We start from the raw sequence: 26,476 nt of genomic DNA, 5'->3' as shown, positions 1-26,476 counted from the left end.
TTTCAGTCGTTATGCTATCGTAAACACTGATTCTGCGCCAGGGTACCATTGAGTTGAATTGAGTGTCCGTGGGGCTGGTCGCTTTGTATGCCAGTGGTATCTGAAAGCATTTCAAAGGTATTGTGAGCAACAGAGGAGGGGTTGCAAAGGGAAGTGCTTTACCTCCAGAAGTTGGGGCCATACTACCAAGAATGACTTCTTTATAAGCCATCCTGAGTAATTTACTGTGTAGGTGTTCAAACACGCCTGGTTGCTGATGTATAATAAAGTGACCTAGCCAGGCTCCTCAGTGTTATCAGAATGTATGGTTACAAGAGACGTTACCTTGAGCGTCTCTTGTAGGGAGGTTTTACTGTAGCTACTCGTCCACGTGCAGTGGTTGCCATTCAGTGGCAGAATTGTTCAACTGAGAGCCTTGAGTGCGAGTGTCAGCAGACTGACGAATGAACATACAGTTTGCACTGGCACCACGTGTTTCGTGACTTTAATTTGTTGTGCCCAGCGTTTTGTCGCCAGCGTCCTCTGAGGCGACGAGCGAAAGCGGAATTTTGCAAACTTCTAACAAAATGTGATGAGTCGTAGTGAATGTATTGCAGCAGCAACTAGCATCACTGTCATCATAATTTTGTTGTTAAACATCTTTAGTGTGCTGAAATTATCGCCATTAAGGGACAAAATGTGGTGTGTCCCACGACACCTAGTAGCCCCGTTCCAATCTGATACCAGTGTACTGTGGTGAAAGAGACTGAGGATGTGTTCTGCACACAATTGAACTATGCGAGAAAATTTTGGAATTGCTGCTGTTTGTTGTTAGTGTTTTGTTTTGGCAATGGGGTTGGGGCTGTTTTTCAGGAGATTTATGGTTGTGCCCATACAATCAGGAGAATTGCTAAAAATTCTGGAGTCTCTCGGGAAAATCAAGATTTGGTTAGGTATGCGCTCCCCAACAATAGACAGATCTTTCCACACAATCTGTGCCTGCGTGAGTTTCTGAAGTCTGTGCTGCCGCACTCTTATTTAAAGTACTCGGAGTGTAGTTGGTGCGGCTGCTTGCTACGGGCTCTTGGTATACCGGCGCTTTTGCACAAATCCTCGGCGGGTATGATGATTGATTAATCGACGTCTGGTTCACACATGCACTACCACTACTATCAATATGCCAGGCCTCAATTGTTGGATGGAAGTAGGTGCGACGTTAATGTTGCTCTGACAGCTGCTAATAAGCTAGCTAACGTATGCGTGCGGAGAAAGAATGAGCAAGTAATAAGGGGGAGTGCTATGGGAGACCAGCGCTGTATAGGTGGCGCGCCGAAAAGGGGCGCCTGGCGGGGAGTCGCGACATAACTCAGCCGCTCGCATGGCCTCCGCGCGCGCCGGCTAATCTCGGAGGCCATGCTGCTCACGCTCAGACGACTGGCCGCACCGTATCGTGGTGAGCGCACGCGCGTGCGCTGTTCCCGTGCTTCATTTTGGCGCGAACAGCTCGAGCAACCATTGCGCCAGTAATACTGCTCTATGGTTTAGAAAAAAATAACTTCGTCTGAAGGCTACCTTCTCAGGAAAGCACTGGAAAATGGAGAGAAGCCCTGCAAAGCAGACTACGTCTGTGCATACGGCGTCGAAGAGACAGTGCTGGGCCGTGGTGGCGACTCCGTCGTCACCATTTTCTGGTTGCGTCCTGGGATTTGCGTCAAGCTAGTGCAGCCTCACAAGCCTCCATTGATAAGTACGTGCTGCGTCGATACCAGCTGCCCACTACTGAAGTAAACAAAAAAGAGGCAAGGGGTAGCTGCGTCAACGTTTTTCTGCCATGGTATGGATGCCCAGACTGCGGTATGTATGCACGCGGACGTTGATCAAGCAAACCACTGTGCTAGCATAGCATGTATGGTGTCGCGCTGTTATGCTCGAGGGCGCGGGATAGATGGTCACGGTGGCCGCATTTCGATGGGGTTGAAATACAAAGAACACCCGCGTACTGAGATTTATGCGCACTCTAAAGAACCCCAAGCGGTCAAAATTAATCCTGATTCCCACACTACGGCGTGCCTCATAATCGTACCTTGTTCGGCACGTAAAACGCCAGCAATTGTCGATGTTGATCAAACACGTTTATTCTAAGCAGACACAGGCAAGTGAGAAAACTAACACAGTACGTTAGGCGAATTAAACAGCAAGTAAAAATCCAAGACATTTGACGCTTTTCTAGCGAGGCATTAATTGCGATGTCACTTCGCCTTGGCAGCCAATGCACAAAGAAGCTTTACCGCATCGGCCGACTCCAGAAAGCTAAGCTTCGAGTAGTCCGCTGCTAATTGTTCGTGACAAGAACTCTGTCTGTAGCACAAGTGAAGTTCAACGGAGGCATCCATCGCGTGCATATTTATCATAACAGTTCAGCGGCTTCGGCGAACGTGCCCCCGTACACATTTCGTAGACAGACAGCTTTCCTTCTACTTAGCTGTTTGCAAATAATGTAGACTACCTGCCTATCGTATCATATTCACTGCACGTTGTAGCATCAGAAGGAGCTTGGTGGTGGTCAGATGAAAAAATTGTTAGATATGCCACATGCTGCATAATATGTATGTTTTATTTACGACAAAACACCGAATAAATTCTGCTCGTTGGCCCCAGTTTCCACTGGTGGCCCTCACTATTGAATAAATCTATCAGACACGCGCAATTCGGTATAGAAACCAGCCCGGCACCACTAGACGGGAGAGCAAGAGCAGAACATACTGTGCTCGCCTGACTGCCGAGATGCAACGCCGTATCCGTTCCTATTCATATGTTGTAGAAGGAAAAGCATAGAAGGATACGTTCTCCCTCATTTTTACGTATTGTGGCACTTGAATGAGCTACAGTACCGCCAGCATCCTTTAGTTTTCTTTCGGCGATACGCGCCCGCATCACGTCAACCAGTCGTCACTCTCGTCCGCGGGAGCGGCTGGAGTATGCGCGCTTTGACCGGCAGGGCGGCACTGCCCACACTGCGGAAACTCCAGCACTGGTTCCCCATACAGGTGTGGTATATCCTATTTAGCAGCAGCCGCTTCTGTGTAGGGCAGATGGGCCACTTTATGAGAGATGAATAAGGAATAGTTATGTGGAGGCTCACCATCTAATCTGTCGTTACATTGTCAATGCACACGTAAGTTCTGTGAATTTGCAATGTTGTGCAGACACAAGAAACACGTCTAGTGGTTGAGGCCAGGTGTATTGGCAGTAGTGCATACATAACTTGCATGAAGGTGAACAGACCCCCTCGGAAAGTTATTTTTGTTGCCACATTTTCAATTCATCGTTTGTGCTGTCTCTGCCTGCCTTCTTTCATCATAAATTTGTACCAACCAACTCGACTTTCTGTCCTTCCTCATCTTGTTCACTTAAATCTTTCTTACACTTCATTGTCATGTGTTTGACCAAGCAGCATGGTGCAGAGCTGCCGCAAACCAAAATGTGCCGAAACGTGAACCCTGCTACATTTATTTGAGATGTGGCAAATCTGTGCCTCTCCTTCACCGAAGGGTATGCTCTGGCATTCAGGAACGAAACTGGCTCTTCAAGCACTAGTTCTTTTGAAAGGAGCATCGTAGAAGCTACCAGAATCGTGGCGCATGTGGCCATCAGAGCGAACCCATGCTATAGATAGTACTCTTGTAATTATCCATTTTGGTGATATTGTCGCATGGTTGTGACAGTGAAGAAGGCTGCAATATGGAACTGCAGCCTTCTTCAAAATATGGAACTCTATTGGGTGCACTTGTGCCCAGAAAATAGAAACTCAATGTACAAGCAGTGCATGCTGTACACAGTTGGCGCCTAGCACAGACGTCTGCTGCCGATAATCTTATCGTCGGTGGAACGTGTCGTCTTTCATAGATGATGATAAATTGTTGCTGGGGCTTGTTAGCTCCAGAATAAACTCGAGTACTTGTGTCGTGAGTAGTGTAAAACACTTGAGAAGTATCGCAAACATTGTGGCATGGCCTGCACCAAGTGGTGGTAGCAGTGTTTATGGTGAAATCTGATCACATCAAAATAAAGAAATGGCCTCCTCTGAAAAAAGCGTCGCCCCGATGCTGAAAACGGAGCATGCAGGTAAGAAAGACATACAAAGGAAATTGGCTAAGTAAGTTCCAAGTACAGTTCCACAGTTCGTCAGTGTGTAGGTTGAAGGCACACTACATAAACGATTTTGTGTTGTATGCGACGCCACTGAGAGTTTGTGAGGCCATCGGGGACAACCTCATAGTCCAGTGCGCCGAGACATCAAAGTACCTTGTGTGGATCAATTTAAATACGAGCTGCCAAACTTTGATTCTATGCTCTCATTTCCATTCTCATACCTCATTTGTAATGCTATGCGTTTTTGATCAATACTTAAGCTGTTAATCTCTTCCTCGACTATTCTCCTTTTTCTGAGTTTGCCATGAATTTCTTCTATCCTGAGACAATAATCAATGTTCAATTGCTTGTTTCCAACTTCCCGCGTGATCTGCCCATCACACTTAGGCCCTGTGCTATCTCAAGACTACATTGCTCGCAAAGGTCTAGCAATAACTTGCCATTGGTGTCTGTATATCCATCAAGGTGATGTATGTGGGCGTTCATGTTCACAACTGGATGGTTATGGCCCCATTACCAAATTCCTTGATATCCGTGCTTATGCAATTCACTGATTCTTTTCTCTGCAGTTATTTCCCATCCACGAGTAAGCTACCCTTTCCACCTACTGTGCCTGAAACCCAGAGGCGCTCTGTACACATTTGCTTCACTTTATCCTCTGCGGTGAATTAGCATTCCAACATCCGCACTTTTCCTTTTTGATATGATCCTGTTGTGCCCTTCCCAAACATAATTTCCAACACGTGGTGGCTGTTCCAAGTCTCTAAGGTGCGTTTCTGTAACAGCATAAACACCTATCTCTGACCATTTTGCCTCGCAGAGGCGTCTGCGCAAGCAGGCGTTTGGCGAGCAGCGTCACCATGGACCCGAGCCAACAGGGGCGGGTTTCGACCCACGCCTCGCCTTGCGTGGCTTTGCCTTGTCTGGGGAAAAGGGGATCTGGGGAGTTGAGCCGACACTGGGTACTTACGTGCCAAACCTCATGTACCCAATCCCCGTCGATGTTTCAAGTGCTTTGGTCATGGGTTGCAAAGCTGCAGAGGGTGCATCCAATGAACACTCGTCCTACACCTGTACTTGAGCAGCGCACTGTGAAGGGGACCACCCCGCCTACTCACGATCATGGCCCTTGTGGAAAAAAGAGAAGCAAATAAAAATTCAATCTGCCGTTCCAAGAGGTGTGCTTTGCTCTGCATAACCAGCCCTCTCCTTCCTTCGCTGATGTGCCGGGGTGCCACGTCTTCCAGTGCCCGCAAGAGCCGCACGGAGTGTGACTGCGGTTGCGCCATCATCACCCCCAGCTGGACTAGCCAAAAAAGGCCTGCAGACTTCCAAGCCTGTTGTACCCAGGGCCACTGCAAGTGCAGTTAGACCCCCACGAACGTGCCTGCTGAGTGGGCACTGTCCAGCACCTCAGAAGAGGTGATGGATACAAGCAGCACTCCTCCGGTGTCTCAGACACCAAAGGAACGGCACAGCTCCTTGAAGGATGCGAAAAAAGAAAAAGCCCGCATTACAGGGCCTGGAAAGGGCTCTGTAACCTAAGTCAACACTAGCAGTTCAAGTGCTAAGTAATGTTACCCATCATCTTTTAAATCAGCCGACCAATCTGTACATTTTATTCTGTCATGGTTTTTATCGTTCATTGGAACTGTAGAGGTCTAATACATACAGTAGAACCTCGGTTATTCGACCCCTGGTTTCATGACGACCCACATTTTACATTGAATTAGTTTGGTCCTGGCAAAACCTCCGTAGAAATAATGTATTAGAAACCTCGGTCATACGACGCAATTTTACGCCGACCCCGCATTTTACGACTCCTCTCGGATACCACCCTAGAAAAAAAATCGCCTTTTTTACTTGAATCTAACGCCGACCAAATATTCATAAGTGCAAAATAAAAACTTGAGTGCCCCTCGGTTGAAGATTAGAAATAAAATAAGAAGACAGGAATAGAACGGAAAATTTTTGCTCCGGGCAATTCATGCGCTTCTGTGATCCATTTTTCCTGGCTTTAAGATCGCTTCTGAATACGCCTCGATCGCGTGCGTATCCCACAGCCATTACCTAGGCAAGCTCGTTCTACACAAAGTAGCTTCAGATAGTCGACAAGCTCATATTCAAGATGCGGATATTTTCATATTTTCAGTGGAGACTTCTGGTCGACATGCATCTGACACCTTTTGTTGGCGCCGCTCGTAGTCAAGCCTCGAGCACGCAAAAAAAATGCGATGCAGCCATCTTCAGTGTGCAAAATAATTTTCTCTTGACGTGAGCATTAATAATAACAGTGGCACATCACCATTTGGACTTCTCAAATACAATGTGTACCGCTCTGTCGAAGTTAATATACTGACCCTAGAGGAAAAGCTGGGCCGCGAGACCGCTAACCACAAGAACGCTGACACCTTGGAACGTTGTCATTGTTGCCATCACATTGCTTTAAAGATGCGCCAAAATTAGAGTTATACAACGCTCACAATACTTGCCATACCAATCCTAAAGAAGCAATCTAAAGTGCAGGGATGCAGTCTGTGTCCGTTTTTTGGGCAAGGCTGAGTGTCACTGCCTAAATGCTTCTGATTATGCGATGTTTTTGCGTGGCCCCCTCAAAGTTGTATAATCGGGTGTAATTTGGGTGGCATAAAGGACATCATCAACATGTTTTCACCAGTCACTTTCTGTCTCCAAGAAACAAATCTAGGACTCATTTCCTCAAATGTTTTTACTGTAGTCCGTAAAGACTGCAAACACTCCGGCTGACTATCCGAAGGAGTCCCCATAGTTGTACAAGGCGGCATTCCTACCAGAGTTATTAAACATCTCTCTGGAGGCTCTTGCTATCACGGTTTTAGCGCACAAAACCATCTCCATCTCTTCACTGTATATTCCGCCTCATCAACATATAACTGCCCGAGAACTCGAGGGCTTAACAGCACAACTGCCAAAACCATTCGTTTTATTCGGAGGTTTTAACGCTCATTGTACTCTCTGGGGAAGTGATAAAATAGACTAGAGAGGACAAGTCATTGAAGATGCCACCTACTGCCGCCACATAGCACCGGAGGCTAAGAGCTTCTCAAGCTGCCTATAGCAACTTTTTTCTTAGCCCCTGCCATTGTGTAACGACATTTGCAATGGAAACAAATAAAGAAAGATTTTATTCTGTTAAGCAACATTTCTTTAAACACGAGTTCACCTACTTATTTTTCACCCAGCTCAAGCAAATTTAGTTGCCTTGACTTAGCCATCTAGCCATCATCTCTGTTTTGTGATTCTCAACATTTCATGCGGAAGCTATCATTTACCTGCAATCATCGACATTATCCTCCACCCACACTAAACCACATTGCGGCCTCTTACGACGTGCAGGCTGGCCTCCATTCACAGCGAATGTCGATCTCGAAGAAGCCTTTTCACAAAATCTCAACATCCATGAAATAAATGAAAAGCAATGCCCAAATCATCCAATACTGCGCAAAAGAAAAGTCCTGGTGGACTCCGGAATGTAGCGAGGCAAAGAGAGTCCTGAGATGGTACCCTACTTACACAATCATCATGAATTTCAAACAGGCGAAAGCGAAGGCACGATATATCCGTAGGCAGGCGGAGAAATCATCCTGGAAGAAATCTGGTAGCAATGGTTCAATTGTGGGATACATTCAGGCGAGATTATTCACGGTACCTGTACTATTACGAGAACAAGCAGACATGTTGGGCAAACACTTTGACAACATTTCTAGCTTGGCGAATTACTCTGACACACAGACTGCTGAGAAACAGAGACTGCCTATTACAGATCCCTCAAGTGAAGCTTACTATTGTCCAATAACATTACAGGAATTAAACAGAGTCCTGCTTAATGGTAAAGAAACGGCAGTGGGCCCTGATCGTATTCACTATACAAAGTTGGCACACCTATCTCCAGCATCGACAGAGGCTGTTCTTAAATTTTTCAGTAGATTATGGGAGCCTGGGCTAATGCCAGAACAGTGGAAAAATGCTATAGTCGCGCCGTTTTTAAAATCTGGTAAGGCCCCCACATCTCCCAGCATCTAGGGACTGATTACTTTAATAAGCTGCCTGGCAAAAACGTATGAAAGCATCGTAACTATCAGATTGACATTCATACTCTATCGCCCTCAGGTGTGAATTATGATGCACTGTCTGCAAATGCATCAATTTCCCGTAGCATAATTCCAAGGCACTCAATATTACATTCAAAGAAAGAAAATGGAGGAATGTGTTGTTTTGTGCGAGTCTCAGTAATTAATGTTAATTATCGAGTAATTAAGTGGCTACTTGTCAGCTTCATTTCTTGCATAAAAAGAACAAAATACATGTTTGTTTTTTGGTTGTATTCATTTGGGACAAAGAAAACTCTAATACTCTGACGTCAAACGATCGTTGATCATGGTAATGTCTCCAGCAAAGTGATTCTCTGCAGCAGTACGCAGCACAATAAAGTTAAACTTGTTCACTCGGGAAGTCTGCACAAATGTGCACACTGCTTTTCAAGCAGTTTGAAGAAACACGCGGTGCATGACGTGCCTCCGTAGTTGATGTGTACAGTTGTACACACCGCTGCTGAAGGGGCTCTTCCAGAAACTTAGTAAACTTGCATAAATGTGGATACAGGAAGGGCTGCTATACTACCTTGTTTGACTAGAGCATCAAACACTAGAGATGGGCGAATATTTGGGGGTTTCGAATATTCCAACGTATATTACAGCATTCGAATTCGCTTCGATACGAATTTATATTATTCGAAATTTAGAAGTATTTGAAAATGAATGAATATATGTATGTTTGACCACACATAACCCCCTGTAAAGGTGGTTTCACTGCAGTGTCGGGTTGCTGTACTGTGAAACCACCCTGCCAGGGGAAATCTGCACTGCCACGAAGCCACACTTCAAGGTTAAGTTTACATATTTTTTAAAATTTAACAGTGTGTTATATGGGCTTGTATGCGCTAAGTATAGTAATTTTTAACTTGTAACGTATTGTACCACTTATAACTCGCACCCTACTGCTATTCAAATTTTGATACTGTTTAAGGTTTCTTCCACTTCATTTCAAACCAAAAAAGTGACATTCACTCATACCTAGTTCCAATTCTTAAAAATATTGTGCAAGGGTCATGAAGAAAATGATCAATTTTTCTTAATAATATGTGGTGAGTACTATTCGAACTATTAGATTCGAAATTATTCGACCAAATCACTATATTCGCTTCGGATTTGCTTAGAATTCGCTTCGAACCTCAAATTCACTATTCGCCCATCCCTATCAAACACAAGAAGCATGTCTGTGTAAGCAGCACTGTCATGATACAATGTGGAGACACGACCTTGCTAATTTGGGAATTCGTGGGAAAATGCTGAATTGTCTTGCCAATTTCCTGACTAATCGAACATTTCAAGTACGTTTGAGCATAGTACTGTTACGTACTATGCCCAAACATAGTACTGTTACGGGCATAGTACTGTTTGGGCATGGTTGTACCGCAACTCCAAGTTGCAATCAATAAGCTTACAAAATGGGCTTACGAAAATGATTTTTGATTTTCGACAAAAAAACTACAACCAATCTCTTTACGCAAAAAAGAGGATTATTCCTTGACCCAGTCCTTAAACTAAACATCGAAATGCTGGCAAAACCACAATATAAATTTCTAGGACCAAAAACTCTCCTTTCTGGCATACATGAATGCATTAAAAACTGAGGCAAACAGAGCACTCAGCCTTCGGGAAGTGTTATTCCATAAGCACTGGGGTTCCAATCTGCTGTGCCTGCTACGCTGTTCCGTTGTGCACAGCATTCTGGATTATGGTTGCGTTGTTTATGGCTCAGCACATTCGCCGTCTTGGCCCTGGGCACGTCTGCGATTGTCTAATGGCGCTTACAGAACATCGCCTGTGCAAAGTCTATATGAGCCTCCTCTGCGTGATCGAAGACTAACCCTATCCTGTGTTTTAAGAATGAGTTGATCACCTCGCATAGGCCACGACATTACCATGAAGTGTGACTCAAGCTCACATTACCTAAACAAACCACACTTCTTTTATGTTTCGAGGAGTGCTGCCCTGAAAAGGCTCACAGTGTCGCAACGAAACCACCAAGACTGCTTCCATGGTTAGACCTGGCGCAGCGTTGCTGTTTTTCATGTAGCCATTTAAACAAGAAAGACACCCCACCAGAACACATAATTCAAGAATTCCGTGCTCTTCAGGATAAATATAGGGATTACATATAGAATTTTCTACAGATTGCTTGAAAACAAGAAACCATGTGGGTACAGTCGAACCCGGGTATATCGAACTCGCCAAAAAACGTTCATTAGTTCGATATATGGCAAAATTCGATATAGGCCCGCTATAGGATTTGATGACACAAAGGCACATACCAATAAGAAAAGTACTTTATTAATATGGTGGCTTACTTGCGTGCCCTACTTTGGAACAAAATAGTCCTGGATTTTCTACTGTTTCAACGACTTAGTTGCCTGCGACAGCACGCATGCCTCCACGTTGTCCAACGAGTCGGAGCAGCCTTCCATATCCACGCAATAGCGCCAGACTAACGCAAGTGCACTAATCACTTCGGAGGATGTAGGCAACGGGCTATTGTCGATTTCCTTATTGCTGTCGCTTTGGCTCGTGGTCGGCACGACGTCTGCAACATAGTCCTCATCTTGTAGCTGGCCCATGATGGCGACATCATTGTCCGCACTGACGAAATCGTCGAATGTCGATCCGTACGCGGCAGCGGCGTCGGACTTCTCACCGCGCTCGACTTCATTTCTGATTTCGAGTGTCGCGGCGAAGGGCAAATTCTGCCTCTTTGCACAAGCCATGACGACAGTGCGCCAAGAAAGTTCACAGAGCGTGAACAGGCAACACCACCAGCACGGACCACGCTGAATGAGGACTCGAGGAAAAGAGGCAGCAGCAGGCACGCAAGCATAAAGAAAGCAAAAATGGCGCTCACTTGTACAGTCTCCGCACCTCGGAGAAAGCACGATGGCCTCTGATTGGCTGTAAGCGCTGCGAGCAGGCCAGGATCATTTTTTGCAGGGGGTGTTCGCCCGTGCACAGCCGGGTCTAAACCACTTTTTCTAGGGTGGCGCCGGCAGTTTTCCCCGCCACCGCGAGGGAAAGCCAACTTGCCGGGGCACTTTTGAGGCACATGGAGTTTGATATATCGTTTGTCGTTGCTATTTTCGTTCGATGTAACAGTAACTTTTGCTATATATTCTCAATGTAAATTTACAGTGTTTAGAAATTGTTCGATATACGGGACAATTTGATATAAACGGGTTCGATATAGTCGGGCTCGACTGTATTGGGATTACGTTCGGGGAAAGTGCCGTTAGTGTGAGTGCCTTATTTTATTTGTTTTTACTAGGGGTGTGCGAATATTCGAAATTTCGAATATTTTTGTAATAGTGTTTGCTATTCGATTTGATTCGCACTGGAATTTTGCTATTCTAACTATTCTAACTTCCCGAAAAGTACAGTCAACGTCCGATTGAAAGTGACCCCTTTAGATTTTCAATATGCTTCACCTCATTACACTCTCGTATTGTGGCAAAGCTGCCTTTCAAGCTCAGTTATGGTCGAACTTTGCCAAGGCGCAGTCAACGTCCAATTGGAAGTGGTCCCTAGATTTTCAAAATGCTTCACCTCATCACACCCCGGTATTGCGGCAAAGCTGCCTTTCAAGCTCTGCTACTGTCGCAAATGTATTAACTCAAGAAAACGCTGGTTCCAACATGGAGATGAAAGATGTGGCAGAGGTGGGGGCTCAATTAATGCTGTTTCGGACCTGAAATTTGGGCAGGAAGTCTGAAAAATCGGAAGCGGAAGCTTTTTAGCATCCAAAATTTCAGATGTTCTTATATATCAACGTCTACGAGGCAGATTTGGAACTCCGGACTTGAAGGGAGCACGCCCTTGTCTGCCACATCAGTTGGGCTTCCACAGAAGTTGAAAGAGGATAGAGGCTGAGGAAATGGCATCTTCACCTATCACGTGTAAAGTCTTGTCGGCAGCACTTTGGTTGCACCAAATCATGTACATAAATAGAATTCGGCCTCTACATTGCCTCATTCTAGATAAGACAACTATGAACCACCGCCCCGCCAGTACTTCATCAACCTAGCGAAAAGAAACACTTTCATGTTGCTATCTCATAAGAATATGCTTAGGAATCCTCTCTAACTGCAATTTGGCTTCGAAGTATTTGAAAAATATTCTAGAAATATTCGAAAAATATTCGATTCGATTCGCACTCGCACTTCAATATTTGAATTCGCTTCGCACCCAAAATTTTGCTATTCGCGCAGCTCTAATTTTTACATTGTATTTCTATTTACCTTATAATGAAGCAGTTTAGAAAATCATTGCTGGCAAACACAAGAAAGCAATCATATATACAGACTCATTAAGTGCACTAGAAGCTCTGCATGTGAAATCGGAGTGTGAGCCTTTAGTTGGCGACATTTTCAAGGAGCACTGACATCAAATTTTAAAGTCGAGATGTGCCATTCATTTGATTGCTCTGTATGCATAGGCCTTCTTGGCCAAATTTGAATGGCGTCCGTTGCGTGGAAGTAATTTTATTTCGAGGGCAAACAGCGTACGAAAGCTCAACGGAAGATTGATCACGCTGCGACATCGACACTAGTGCTACGTAACAGGTGTGATACATTCCGACCATACCATCCTGAGTGACGATACGCTAGTAACAATGACGTCGACGATCTGAGTGTATTTATTGTGCCGCCGACGCCAGGCGACGCCAGGCGACGCTCTCACCGACTCTCACTCCCAGCCAGTGGCTCTCCTTGCTGTCCCGATCCGTGCCTGCGATTCATCGTGTCGCATCGACTGATTTGTCGTGTGATTCTCAGCGCGAGTGGTCATTCGGAGTGACTACGTGCCAGCATGTCGGGGAACCGCTGTGTAGTACGAACCTGCTCGTCGAAGCGCGGAAAAAGCGGAAAGTGCGTGGCGTTTCAGTACACGTACGGTACACGCCAACACGACCACAAGCTATCACAGTGGAGCAGCCTGTAGATAAATATCATCGCTAACAAGTAACACGCATATAGCCTTATTAGTGAATGTTAGTTCGTCCGTGGACTTCCTTGCGCTAGCGTAATACCGGGTTACTGCAGCCGCAACCGTGAGAGGCCGGATAAGTGGGGCCATCTGGTGGCGCAAAGAAGAACCTGGCAAGCACAGAATTGTTATTGTAGAGACCTATCGTATTCTTTTTCTCCGCTGGTGTGCATTCGCTATGCCGATATTTCATAGACCCCTTTGGGTATTCCGTAATGCTGTGCACGCTAAAATTCTCTGATATAGCTAATTGAGACACACCAGCGAGTATGGCCCAAGCGTGCGTCCCCGCGCACCTCCTCGTTGCTGCTTGGAACGGCGTCCATTTCTGAATCGCTATTTTGCAAAGGGTCGAAGCGAAAATGATTCACAACATCACGTGTCACGATGATTCTAAGTTCCAGAATGTCGTCTTCGACACAAGTCGATACTTTTGACGGCGACACTGGTGACAAGGCATGACTGAACGTGCGCGCCTAGCAGACGAAATGTTAGCTGAGCAGCTGATCCTCACGTCACTCCTTTCTGTGGACAAGTGGTAAACTGGGGCGCGGTCTGGAGTTGACCGCGAGGAAGTGCTGCCAGCGCTAAAAAATGGCGGGCTTGTAGGCCGTTTTGAATCGTGCTAGGTACCGGTGATATAAATCAATAAAACAGATATTTATTCGTCCGTCAGTTGGATTTTTGGTCGCGAATCGCTACTAGGGGGTCGATAACTACTCGTGGATGCAAAAATCTTGACATGCGTAAATTTGACGTGAGTGCTGCATTAAACATGTTTGTAAGTAGCAAGGTAGTTTCTATCCGTTTCTGCTGGGCCCCAAGCCATGTTGGGATACCTGGCAATAAAAGAGCAGATGAATGTGCCTTTTTGGCAGCACACAAAACACAAAAATAAAAATTCCCCTGAAAGACGGCCAGAGAACAATTCGTCTAGCCCAGTTCGCGAAATGGCAGCAGCAATGGGACTTCTGCATAAGTAATAAGCTCCATCTGGTGAAGCTTATACTTGGCGAGTGGAAGACCGGCCATCACCAAGATCGGTTTATCGATGGGATACTATTCTCCGCATTGGACACACGCACTTGACCCAACATTTAACTCGCAAAGGAAGAACAACCAACTTGAGAAAAATGCCAAGAACCACTAACACTTATGCACATCCTGATCACATGCTCCAGCGTTGCAACGCAGAGACAAATATTTCAGTAAATTATACAAACAATACATACCTTTACACCCTACTCTGCTTCTGGGAGATCACCCTCTTGTAAACTTGCCTGAGCTTTAAAACTGCATCATTTCAGTGTTGGTTACTGAACACCTTGTGACTGGCGCAGCATAGCCCCAGCTGCTCTTGTGCCATAAAAACCAAATTAACTAACATCTAACCATTTGCCTTTTTTATGCCACCCTGCATGTTTATGTAAGATATTGCAACATGCACCTTCTCCCTTTTTTTTTCTTTTACCTTTTTTTCCCGTTCTTCGCAACACTACCTGTCAGAGAGTCGCCCTTGTTGTTTTCTTTGTTAGTAGCTACCCCGGCCTCTGGAGGGCCCGCGTGCCCCCCAATAAAGCTACTCCGTGTCCTGCTAGTCGCCAGTTCTCCTCATGACCGAGCCTCCTATTGAAGTGAATACTGCGTCTTTGGAAACCACCCCACCTGTGCATCTTCCTGCTTATTTCCACTACCTGGAAACCTTTCTTTCGACTCATCCGCCGTATTGTTTCGTTGGTGGTGATAACCGCTCTTGACAGGTTGCCTTCGCGTACTGGTACCTCCACCACATGCATTCGACATCCCGCACCTGGGGGGACACGGCGTGTCATTTAGCCCTGCCTGCAATTTCCATGTGGTTGCATCCGTGAGGTCCAGCTGCGAGATTTTATCTCGCTTGCCTCATGACTGACCCCAGCACGTTTCCTGGAAACATCCCTATCGAAACTCTTATCACCCTTTCCTGTCCTGCCTCTGCGCATTTAACCTAATTCGAGGCGCCGGCAATAACAGTGTGCTAAAGCTTTCCTGCTGAAGTAACCTGCGCCTGGCTACTGACCTGGTCATCGTCACGGCTACTGTTTTGTCCCCTCCTTCCTTCATAACTACTTTCTGAAAGCTGGGCCTTGTGGTTGTTGCACCTGCCTTTGCCACACCCTTTTCGCCTCTGCCGTGCTGGGGGCTATCACCTGCCTCTTCACCTTGGCGAGCTTCAACAGCTCTTCCTCGGTTGCTTTACACTTTTCTCCTATAGCCTTCGTTTTCTCTCGCTCTGTTGCCAAAGCAATCTCTAGCTGTACGATTCTGATCATGAGTTCACTCTGGGCAGCCATAACTTTCTCCATTTTCACCTCGTCTGCATTTGGCGTCAGCTGCTTCTGCCTTCTCATCTGCACAACCCTTTTATTCCAACTTCCAAATATTTTTGAAGAGTGTTTGCTGTTTGATTAAGTTTGCACCAGAATCTTATTATTCAAAATATTTGAACTCCCGGAAAATAGATATAATGGTTTCACTTGCCTCAAATCAGAGCCCCTCAAAATGATGCGCATACAAGTGCAGCATACAAGTGCAAAACACTGCACATGCTTGTACCGTACTGAAGTGAATGCATCTCGGACCCAGTTTTCAAGAGTTCTAAATAAAGAATCTTATATAACTATGGCACGCCACTATATTGACATCAGAAAAAAAGGCAAGCACAATGCACCCTCATAGAAAGTGATATTTATTTTTCCTTCAGTGATCTACTTTTGCTGGCTTTAAGGTCACTTCTGGATCCGCCTCGATCACGTGCCATTTCAAGGGCCGTTAACTTGACAAACTCTGTCTACTCGGAGCTGCTTGAGAATGCCTGCAAGCTTGTTATTGAGGTTTGGATATTTTAACTTGACAAACTGTCTACTCGGAGCTGCTTGAAAACGCCTGCAAGCTTGTTATTGAGGTTTGGATATTTTTCTATCTTTGGGCCGTCTAAACTTTTCCCAGTCGACGTGCAGCTGAAGATTTCCTTCCCTTTGCAATGCTCACGGACACAGGTTTCGGGCATGCTGAATAGACGCGACATAGCTGTCCTCAGCGTGTGAAATAACTTTCCTTTGCTATGAGCTTTCATAATGAAAGGGGCGCGTCACCATTTCCACTTAACAGATGTCACGCAGAGAGACTGTAGTTGCGTTCCGTCACCATTTTGTGATGTCACTACATCTGCCACCGCCAATGCGGTTTCGTACTCGATCGACTCTTTTTGCGAAATGTGCTTTTCGAATAATGTCTGGGTGCTGTGAAATCAGCCTGTGAAGCAAAATTCAGAGGTGTCACCAGAAAAACTGCGAAATATCAAGTTATCCAGGCTAGTGGCAATACTGCACGATACGTCACCAGTGTCACTATGCTACAGCCGGCAGCACAGTTTCGTTCTCATGCAGCAGACAACCCGTTGTAGCTAGGTCTACGGGTTACCGTGCAAATTGAATTTTCTTTTTCGCCATGTTTTTCACTACGCTTCAACCCTTTCACCTTGGCCAGATTTGCGAAAGTGTGCGCTCATCCGGTGTCTGCAAGAGCCGTGTGCGAAAAACATGTGACCGCTTCCATCAGAACTGACGCCGATGCCAACAACTGCTGCAGAATCCACCCGCAGCCACGGAGGATGAGAGTGAAATCGGCGCAGCAGGTGAGGAATTCCAGACTCGAAGGGAGCGTGCCCTTGTCATCAGTTGGGCCTCCACAGAAGGAAAGGTTGGGGAAATAGCGTCCCGTGTAAAGCGTTGTCGACACCTCTTCAGTTGTACCAAATCACGTAAATAAACACAATGCAGCCTCTGCACTGCCTCATTCTTTATGACGAAACTAGGGAACACCACTTTGCAGCACCCCTCCAGCGCTTCATCAATATAACCAAAAGAAACACTTTCATGTTCCTATTTCGTAAGAATATGCCTAAAGATCTTCTGCAACTTTTTTTCTGTAATTTCACTTCAAAGTATTAGAAAAATACAGTCGATCCCGGATATATCGAACTTGAAGGGGACTGCGAAGTAGTTCGATATATCGAGAATTCATCAAGTCACCGTCAATATCATTGAAACTTTCCAAACAAGCAAATTCAGCACCTTCGGCCACAACAGCGGTGATCGACGCTTAACGCCGATGCAAGCTCTGTAGCGCGGTAAAGGGTTTAGCGGTGGCAGCGGCGGAATTGGCATCTTCAAACTGCACGGGTCCATTTCCGCAGCACCGGCAATGTCAGCTATGGTCTCGGCATCGATGCAGTCAGGAACAGCTACGTCGATTGCTCTGGCAATCGTCGATTGCTCTTTGCTCGGCTCTACTCTATTTTCAAATCCGGCGTGCACACGGAGCACTTTATGGTCTGCCTGACCATAGCTAGTACACTGGTGTCCGTGTGTTACAAAAATGTCATGCCAGACAAGGCATGGCGTACACGGCCCTAAGCAAAATGTGCCACCAAAGTCAATCGATATTCTACACTTCAAAACACCACAATGCCAATATATAATCAGCACACCCTCACATTTCCCCTCCTAATAAACTCAGTCGACTCAAAAGATACTTTTATTTATGTGCGCACAAGTGGTCAGTGCACGTGCACACCACAGCCACGTGGTGGCTGAAAACTAGCAAAGCAACTCATCCAAAAATACAAAGAAATAAGCACAATTATCTTTCTGCTAATGGCTTTCCATGGACACCATGAGTGCCCCCTTTATTACGGGGCGATGACCTGTGTCCCACCAAGCTCGAAAAAGTTTTTTTTTCGTATATGTAGGCCTAATACCTTGTGTACGTCAATTCAAACAATTTTCCTGTAGAAAAAAAAATGCATAAATTCACAGCCAAACTCTCTGCCCCTTATGGCAGACTGACCTTATTTGTCCCACTATTTAGTCTTGTGCTTTATCCCTACTTTTCCTCCACCAATCCTTGGTCTCTTATTTCTATCGCGGATGTGTTTACCTTTTCATTGTTGCCCCTAAGAGCCAAGCCTTCATGTAGGCCCAAGCATGCACCTGGGTGGATGTCTCATCATCATCATCATCATTTATTAACCCTTTAGGACCCTAAACAGGGCATTACATAAGGGGGGGGGGGGTTACAAGGTTTAAATGAGGCATGGTTCAGCAAATGCCTAGAAAAAAAAACCACTACAGAAAGCACAAGGCACACAAGAGAAAATATTTCATGGCCAGTGTTCGCTGAAAAAGAGGCGTACAACGCAATGATGGGAGGGAGCTAAAATTAAAATTAGCAAAAACACAACAGACGAAGAGAAGTCAAAACGAAGTGGACTTTATGATACAAGCCTTAGTGGGCACAAAACATATTAAGTACAATATCTGTTGTATACAACGGCGAAATAGTGAAAAAAAATTACATGAATACAAAAAATGCATAATAAAAGTCATTTAACAAAGAGCGTACTTAAGGACTCCTTGAATTTTTCTGATTATTTTTTCAGTGGCAATAGATTCCGGAAGGCAATTTCAATCCTCGATGGCTGCGGGAAGAAATGATTTATTAAATGTAAGGGTCGAATCGTGAAGGTGTTGGACACTGTTAGAATTGAACAGGCGGCGAGAAGTTCAAGCAGGTGGAATTAACAGTGTACCATGCAGGTGGGAAAAGTTGTGATAGAGTTTATGGAACATGGCGAGTCGGAAAATTTTGCGTCTTGCTATTAAAGGAGGAAGTTCAAGAGATGATTTAATGTGGGTTACGCTGGTGTGTTAATTATAGTTTGATGAAATCTATCGGGCAGCACGATTTTGGACCGCCTCAAGAGAGGTGATTAAGTATTCTTGGTAGGGGCTGCAAATAGCGGAAGCATATTCCAGTTGGCTTCTGTCGAGATAGCGCGTTCGCCAGCGCTCGCGACCGTCCCCGTCTCAACGGCGCCCCTTATGGTCCGTTGCCTGACGAAATAACTGGTAAGCAAGCGACGACAGGCCTCGCACGCGGAGCGATGTTATCGCATGTGCCCTTCGCGCGACGGTGACGGCCGGGTCGTTTCATCTCTGCTTCAACCGCGTTCGTCCCTAGTGCTAGCGCGCTTTTACTCGCACGTGCAACAGACGATGCGTAAGCGATGTTATCGGTTTGGACTCTGTACAGATCAGCGGCGACCGCAAAATCCCGCTGAGTAGGCAGTTTTAGAATAGCGTACGCTAAGTTAGCGTTAGCATTTGCGGCCCGCTATTTCCGTCACTTAACGGGAGCCCGCAAGCGGTTAGCGTACGACGCATGCGCAGTTGCGCGAAAAGCCAACGCAAAGCTTTGCGTACGCTATTGTAAAACTGCATAATGGGAGCCCACAAGCGGTTAGCGCACGACTGTCCGTATAATTGCTATCGCAGTACCCTCCCCCCCCCCCCCTTGAGTAAATCTCCCGGATTCCGTTTCTCCAAACTTCGCAGGTATGCATGAGCCAGAGCAAACACCATGGTTTGATTAGGTTTAAATCATGTTGTAGTAAGGATTGGTCATTACTGTTCGAGATTCGACGCTAGACAACGCAATCATCCGCAAAGAGGCGAATAGATGACGTTATTGTGGATGGCAAGTCGTTGATATTACGTGTGTGGGTGTAGGAAGATTACTGTCGATGAATGTGAACTGTGATCGTGCTGTTAGAAAACTTTTGATCCAAGATAAAGTAAGCAGGCCAAGGTTTAGACAACCGAGCTAAGGTGGCTAGAATGGGGAGGTGTGCTGAGCGCAGCGCGTTTCCCTTGCCAGACAGGGTCCCTCTGCGCGCCGATGCCGCCAGGGGCGCTGCTGCAGGGGGCGCGGGTACAGCTGCCGCTGTCGCAGATTGCCCGTTGGAAGGCTACCACAAGGAAACGTGTAGTGGTTTTTTCTTTTCACCATTTACGCGTTCTTTATTGTACACGGGTCATGCATTAGTGAGCTGTGGTGATAAAGAGCACTGAACGCTGGTGCTTCGTTCCTGGCTGCTACGAAAACTCTGAAACCAAAGAATTGAATTGCGAAGAAATACAATGATAATGATTAACAAAATGTATGTTCACCCTATCACGGTATATGGTGTCGTTTTCTTGTTGTTTTTTCCTCTGACAACGCAGCTTAAAAAATGAAACCTCTAATACTATTAGAAAGGAAGAATTTGCGCTTGTGCCTTGGACTTCTAATGTTCGTTGCGAACAACGTGTTAGATATGGAAGCGCGATTACCATGGTCTGTAATTAGATCAGAGATACCAACAGTTGTAACGTACATTTTTAAAGATATACAGTTCGCATCAGAGACAATCCTTATATGTTTGCATTTAAAACCCTAGTTTAATATTTGAAGCACATTGGTCGTGAGTGCACACCCCTCAGGTTATATTCGCATTGGTCGTGAGTGCACACCCCTCAGATTATATTCGCATAAACGCTGCTAGAACTACTCAGTGTAAAAACATAACATATTGGCTCTTCAAGTAAGCTCAGTTCGATCCTTTGCACACAACGTCGTGATATTTTTGTTCTCCTAATGCTAAACAAATGCCATTTCTATATTTAAATGACCAGTACACAATTACCTTGCTCTCATGACAATTAGCAATACAACTCATTATGTCAATAAAAAAAAAGCGACTTATGCAGAGGGCAAGGTTAGGCAACGTCACTTGACTAGGTTGCTAACCTAGTCTAGTAATGTTGGGTTAGGCATCTTCTCTCGCTCTTTTCAGCGGTCTTTTTTTCAATTCGACCTCCCAATCATACACCTAAGGCGCTTAGCCGTGCTCCCTATTGGGTTGCAGAAATTAGCGCTTTTTTTTTCTATCTTCCTCTTATCATTGTATATTATATACACCTATATTAATTCCAGAAATATTGGCTGTTGTTTTAGCAAGCTCCCGTCAAATGAATCAACAGCAGTTATAGTTACAGATTCTTTCGGTATGTTCAGCAAGGAATTCAACACTCCTGAGCATGTTTCGTTATCTGATACCTGCAAACTTGCAAAAAAATTTGCTTGCTGAGGGTACCGGGCCACCGCGGATTGTATCTTAATGAAATGGTGGATTCATGAGCCTCAGTATCTCTATGTGGACCTCTGATTCCTAATTTACCAGTTACGACTTATGTGACAGCTTTAAGGTATAGAAATGCTTGTTTGCAAGGCGACACTGGCAAATTATCGCAGGATAAATTTAAAGACTTGGTACATGTAAGGTATTGCTGGAATAAACAGCGGTGTGCATCTTGACAATTAGAAGTTTCTTACAGCAGATTACGCTGTTGAATTTCACGAGTGAGTTTTTATTTATATAATGCTGGTCTCATGGCGTCCCCGGCCGTTGTGCAAATTTTGCAATCAACTGAAACAACAGACCACTTCCTTTTATTCTGTCGCCGATATTGCAATTAGAAAAAAAGGTACGTCGTAGCTCCACTTGATGAAAAGATCACCGCGATGATTTATTTTTCTTTCCCTTTTCTTTGTTCCAAATCCATTTTGTCTAAATGGATCCTTTGCATTACTTCACATCTAGATATTTACTACCGCGAGGGTTATCTCTTTCATAAATTCTGACAGTATGACCTCTTGCTCATTTATCATTTTCATTTACTCGATGTTTTCTTTTTAATCTAATTTTCTAGTTACCCTTGGTTTCATATGTCTTTTCCTAAGTTATCCACATTGTGTGTAACGAATTTTTTTTTTTTCTCGAGGAAGTAACACCAATCGACATTTGCTGGTTGGTGCGCACCGCATCTCAATCCGATATATTCCTTCTCGCGTGCATTCCTTCACGAAAAATCAGTAAAGGAGAGGAAGATGAAAAGCATACGAACTTAATTGAGCTTGTTGGTACACATTCATAGTAAAAAACAGCGCGAAAACTACAAGGACGAGACAGCGCTAGTCCTGTTCATCTGTCTCGTCTTCGTAGTTTTCGCGCTGTTTTTTACTGAGAGAGGAAGATGTTACAGTGCGCCCTTTTTTACTGCAGCCGCTGAAAGGGTAAAGGAAAAAGACGATTAACGCAGCAAATTGTTGCAAGCTAATAGCGCGAGACAGGTTTGCCGAACATGAGCAGCGCTAAGCGGCTCGTCGTCTGCTCGACTCCCCGCGCCCCTGCATATAGGGACCTCCCGCTCAAGTTTGCGCGCCGACGCCAGCGCTTGCCATTCCCCTGCCGGAAAAAGTGTACAACTGTAGAGCGCTACGACCCTTCCGCTCCCTTTGGCTCCCACGCATTTGCGGAGCGCGCGCTGCACATGAAATTCCCCTCGTTCCGCGATGTCACCCCGACAGAAAGGGGGGAACTATTTCTGCGTCGTCAACTGTCACAATGGCCACGCAAACACGAAGGGGTCGGCTCCAACAGTGAAATTCTACCGATTCCCAAACAGATGGCACGAAAAAAGCAGACGACAGGCATGGATGCGAAGCTCACGCTTGAGTGGGCGCGACCATGACAACTACGAAAATAGAAAAAAAAAAAGCATTAGCCGTTGTTGCATGTCCATTAGTTTTTTTCGCAGATACAGTGAACTAGTTACTGAGTGTGCAGGTACAGCCCGTACAACACGGTGCACATTCGACAGGGACCAAGATAAATGTCCTGACAGCAATTGGCCCCTGCAGATTGCACACAAAAAAAAAGTTTTTCTGAAAGCTGGGGGCTCGTCATTTCCCTATTAATAATGCTATGTCACGTTGATAGTACGCATGCTGTTCGTGAACTCGGAGTACAGGCTATGAGAACGGCGATAATGCAAGGAAAGACATGCGAGATAGATGTCAGTTTTTGTTGCGGGAAAGAAAGAAGCCCAAAAGAGACCATTTGTTTTTGGAGTGTTGCGTACCGCACGATAACTCGAATGGTTGCTAGTAAATTAAGGTATCTCAACTAATAATAGCAGTCACAGCGCCAGGGCCGCTTGACCTAAAGCACGAGAAGCGGCCTTACCCATGCATCCAGTAACAAACATAGGGAGTGCGTAGTACACACAGCAAACCAAATAAAACAGGTATATAATTATGAATGTACAGAACATTGTGCTAACCCCCCGTCGTAAACAGCGTCGCCCTTCATTTGCGAAATGCACTTCGCTCTGACGAGGGCGGCATCGTCTGCTATCACTTGCTCCGCATCTGCTACATGGCTGAGCAGACGCTGACCTTTCACTAAATTGCTGCCACGCGGACAGAAGCGTGTACATCCTAACCACGCGCGACGCGAAATTCTCAAAAACACGTGCAGAACGCGTGCAGCGTGCGAGCAAAGCAACGCATTTTCAAGGCAGCTTGAAGGGGACAGCGCAGGGGTCTACACTCGAGTAACCAGTTTTCTCCCCACATTGACTGACAGCGCCCAGCACCGCAGCACCTCCCACGGCGTGGGTCTCCCCTATAGCGCCCCTTGCGGCATCGGCGCGATTTGGGGACCGGTTTTCGCGGCCGCTTTTCACACCTCCCCATTCTAGCCACCCTAACCGAGCTTAGCCATGAGACGACAATGAGCCACGCGATCAAATGCCTTTGAAAAATCAATGTAAATGACATCGGTCTGAAAAGAAGAGTCCAAGTTCAAGTTGAGGTCTGTGGTGAATTCGAACAATTGCGTTTCACACGATAGTGCGGGACGAAAGCCATGTTGCTTGCGGAAAAAGAAAGAAAGTTATCGAGATGACTGGCAACGTGAGAACAAATTGTGTGTTCCATTAGTTTGCATGCAACGCAAGTCAGGGGTATAGGCCGATAATTTGATGGGTCAGAGCGGTTACCTTTTTTGAAAACCGGGGTTACAGTCGCAGTCTTCTAATCCTCAGGAATTTGACCTTCTAAGAGAGACTGCGCAAAGATTATCTGCAAGATTCGACTCGTCACATGCCTGGTACTTTTAAGAAATTTCCACATGGAATTACATCATGCTCCGTCGTTTACTTAGTTTGCCCACAACATATACATTTTTCTCCTTTATTGAATCATAACTACGTGATGTAAGGCAACCCGACCCCACTTGAAGGGGTATAGTGCTTCCCCTTGAATTATATCATAAAATGCGTCTCTTCTTATTTCGTCTTTGCCCTTTTGGTAATTACTCAGGGCAGGCTTTTTACGTGCAGTAAGTTCTCTCCGCCTCTGGTGACTTTTCGTTTGACACTCTTTATTGCCATATTGCTTACAATGCCAGCCATCTACTTGCTGGTGAGTCTCCTTTTTCTCCAGTGTGGGTAAACGCTCCTCCTATAGAAATATTGGAACACCTTGTCTGCCCATCTTTCATATCCCTTATCCTCTCTTCGAACCTCATTTTCGCCCTTTCCGCTGCCAGTAGAGAAACGCCACCTCTTGGCGCAGCCGACAGGGAGCAGTGCAAACCTAGAGGTTGTGCGTGTGCCTTGCCCCCTTTTTTTCAATAAGTTGCTTCCGTCTCTCCACTGGTCTTTCGCCACACATCATGCATGCTGACTTGGCAGTGTGCCAGCCACGCTGGATTAGGGAAAAGCGATGGGGGCGGCTTTTGATATAATGCTGACATATTACGCTCCCTGTCATCAGAGTTGGATAAAAAAAAACAATGCTCCTATGCCTTATTACATGCGATATCCAAGGGGACATATTCACTGGTGGATATAGAGAATGAAATACCTGAATATAACGAGGCTCGGCTGTACATACTTCCAAATTCATTGATACTCTGCTGCTCACAGTTTGCTATATGGAAAGAAGCTGCGGTTAGGGGCACGATGGCAGCAGCCCTTTTTATTTCCAAGACCTGCCCAGTTGCCTTTGTGGCCGCCTTTTCTATTCTTCACTTATGTGAAACTGATATATGAGCAATTGTTTGAAGCCTCGTCATCTGCTTTACACGCTCATAAGGTTTCCCCCTCTCGACCTCAATTCTTCATTTTTCTCGGTCACGGCATTCTCTTGTAGCTGCAATATCGGTGTCTCTATCGTATCTCCCCAGTGTTGTTTGTAGGGTGCTTGGAAGCTGTAGCCGATGTGTGCCTGTGAACTTGCATGTAGCCCGCAAGTATTGGCCCTACCATCAACGCGATGCAGCTTCTCTGTGAAATGACGGCTGGTAGAGCACTCAAGTGTTTCATGAGAATTTGTGTGGCTCTTCAAGAATGCGTACTGCAAAATCCCGACGGGGAAAGATAATCGGCCTCTAAGAAGAAGGCACACCTGTGCTTCCAATGAAATTGTGTATTGAATACGCATGCATTTGCTGTTTTTACTGAACCGGAGGGAATCCTCGCGGGAAATTTCATGTGTGATGACGAGGGGAAAGACTGTCTTCAAATGTTCCAGCAAATTGTGACAAATCGGAATGCGACCCTGAGGCACACCACACTGTAAAAGTACTAAGAAATCGTTCACATATCTAAAGGCTCTCAGAACTTGGGTTTCTAGGAACTGCTGCTTCAAGATTCTGTAGCGAAGAACAGGTTGAAAAAAAAAATCGCGGGAGGGTAGGGGGGGTGCGCTTGCTTGGTCATTGGCATATTGGGCGCGAGGACATACCATGGCGCCGCCATGTGGAGGCATCCCTGTGATGTGCAAAGGTTGGATTGCTCCGCCAGCCCTCTCCTGCTCAGCCCGCAGTCGCCTTCGCGTCTGCTTTTTTTATTATTGTTGTACTTCACGTCAACGAAATCAGTAAAATACTGCTGTGGCTTCGTCACTGACTGTACGAAATGCGAACTGCTCAGAAAAAAATGTTACGTTCCTCATAATGCCTTAGACAACGCCCTGACTGCTGGTGTCCGCTGCTATGGCCTCGGATATGGAAACCACGTGGGCCGAGCACACTGCATTTTTAAAAGGTAACAAATCATTTTGCGTCGAATGGGCTTTAGCGCGTGCTTGCGGCAAAGAAACATATTTTTGCTGCACGAAATGACTGCAGCCGTGCAACTTCATTCATTGTAGGTTTGCATATAAAAATGGGCTGCGGTTGACAGGACAAGCATGGGCAAATTTACATTCCTGTTTGGTATGCATAGCCCTATGAAGCATGACGAAAGCGGTTTCTCCTCTTTGTGGGAAGCAATCTAGCATGCTTAGAGATTGATGCAGCCGCAACCTTTCTCATATGGTTGGAGACAAACGCACGAGAGTCATATGTACGCGCACGCCTCATTCAGTGTTGTAGCTGGCTAACATTTCAAATGAGTTTGTATGGGGCACAATTTTAATATTTCTAAGGTTTCAATTTCTAA

General features: G+C 45.6%; 1 protein-coding gene across 1 annotated transcript in view; it reads left to right on the top strand.

Annotated features, from left to right (window-relative positions):
- The window catches only part of LOC119383544 (carboxy-terminal domain RNA polymerase II polypeptide A small phosphatase 1), a 379,575-nt gene that overhangs the window by 116,543 nt on the left and 236,556 nt on the right, over positions 1–26,476 (top strand). The window lies entirely within an intron of this gene.

This window comes from Rhipicephalus sanguineus, chromosome 1 (genome assembly GCF_013339695.2).
Source record: "Rhipicephalus sanguineus isolate Rsan-2018 chromosome 1, BIME_Rsan_1.4, whole genome shotgun sequence".
Taxonomy (NCBI): Eukaryota; Metazoa; Arthropoda; class Arachnida; order Ixodida; family Ixodidae; genus Rhipicephalus; species Rhipicephalus sanguineus.
The sequence above is the reverse complement of the archived record's forward strand: the minus strand, read 5'-3'. Positions and strand labels throughout refer to the sequence as shown.